This window comes from Tupaia chinensis, unplaced genomic scaffold, assembly GCF_000334495.1.
Source record: "Tupaia chinensis unplaced genomic scaffold, TupChi_1.0 Scaffold000146_1, whole genome shotgun sequence".
NCBI lineage: Eukaryota > Metazoa > Chordata > Mammalia > Scandentia > Tupaiidae > Tupaia > Tupaia belangeri.
Genome location: NW_006159616.1, coordinates 7,016,524 through 7,018,354, shown reverse-complemented (window position 1 = coordinate 7,018,354; position 1,831 = coordinate 7,016,524).

Genomic DNA, 1,831 nt, shown 5'->3' with positions numbered 1-1,831 from the left:
TTTCGGCCCTGGCTCGCTCCTTCGTCCGGTCTGCCTGGAGCACCTGTCGCAGGTGAGCCCGCAACAGTCGCCTCGGCCTGCAGCTTCCCGGGCGCGCCTCCTTATCCTGCCGCCGGGGGGCGGGGCGTGGGCGGGGCGGCCCGCCGACTCCTCTCGCAGGGGACCGCGGGCCCGTCCGTCAAGCGTGGCCCCGCCCTCCCCAGCTCCTCCCGCCCCGCTGCGGTCCTGGTGTTGTCAGCCGAGGCCAGCGTCGTCCTCTCCCTGGTGGATTTGCTCATTCCTTCACTCTGCATGCCCTCAGTGGGCACCCGGGTGTGGGCGCCCAGCCGGGACGCAGAGCCCCGTCGCCCCTCTGGACGCCCAGCCCGGTGGGCAGAAAATGCAGTCGTGGAGCTGCCACAGGGCTGAGGCAGGAGCGGGTGGGAGCGGAGGGGGTGCCCTAAACCATCCTGGTCCAAGGAGGAAGTGACTGAGCCTTCTTAAAGGAGGCGTTTGCGAGCTGAAGCGGAGAGAGCAGCCTGGGAAAGCCCAGAAGGCGGATACAGCCTCTCCCCTCCCCACAGATCAGACCGATGTTACCGCTGGGAAAAGGGGGAGGATGGAGCGAGAGCCCAGCCGCTAACGGGCCAGGGTGCCAAGCCAAGTCCTTGTGGGGTGGGCGATGGGAGCTTTGGACTGGCTTCCTCAGCGAGGAGTAGTCAGGTGCAGCGAAGTGAGTCATTCTGCCCCTCCACCCCAGCCCTGGTGAGGAGGCCATGGAGACCCCGGCTGGTGCAGCGTGAGAGGGCTGCGGGGGAGCGGATTGAGGGGACCAGTGTTTATGGACTGAGATTTGGGTGGCGCCTGGTGGCTAAGAGGATGTTCGAGTTGAGTGACACGGAGGGGGCGAGGATTAGGGCCCCAGCTCTGTTCTGGACCACTGAATGGAGTGCGTGTGGGGGGGTGCCATTGCAGAGGTCAGCGTGTGCCACAGAGGTCAGTGCGTGCCACAGCGGTCAGTGCGAGCCTCGTGGAGGCTGAGGGGCAGGGTGACAATCAGTGGAGGCCTGAACCAGCCCCCGCCCCCATCCTGGGCCCTTCCCCTTTGACCCAAGGAAAGGGCCGTTGGGATAATTAAGTTATGTGTGACTGAGTGGTCTTAGTTAAGGGAGAGGTGCAGGAATTGAAAGATGGTCGGGAAGAGAAGATGGCAGAGGGGATGCTTGTGTGGGAAGGAGGCAGGGCTGATGGGGGTGTTGGAGCCTCAGAAAGGGGAGGCCTGGAGGAGAGAGATGAGGTTCACAACTCCCAAGTGCCCAGAGCGGATACACCCCACCCCTGACTCCAGCGTTCTCCCCAGGGCAGCCCAGGTTAGGAGGTGCTGGAGAGCCAGCTTCTTCCAGGCAGCGGGGATCTGGGAGGAATGTGGGTGGGGAAGGGGGAGGCCAGAGTCCAGTCCTGACCAGGGGGCTTTTGTCCCCTAAAGGAACAGGGCAGAGATCCAGCGAGAGGCTGTAACTTCTGATTGGTTCCTGGCCACCTTGCTGAGCACATCCTCCAATCAGAAGGCAGCTCCGGGGTGGCCTGCCAAAGTTGGGAAAAAACTGAGCAAGCCCCCCACTCCTGGCAGGTGAGCCCGTGTCTAGGCACCCCTAGAGTAGGAATTATTTTTGAGCTCTTACTGTGTGGCAGACACGAGCATCTGCCAGGGTTCCCACCCTCCTTGGGGTCACAGAGTACAACTGCCTCATTTACTCCCCTCCCTGGAAAATGGGGCCGGGGTTGGGGGAGGCCAGGGCAGACCAGAACAGATGCAGAATGGCAGTAATGGCAGGCAAAGGGGAGCAGGAAT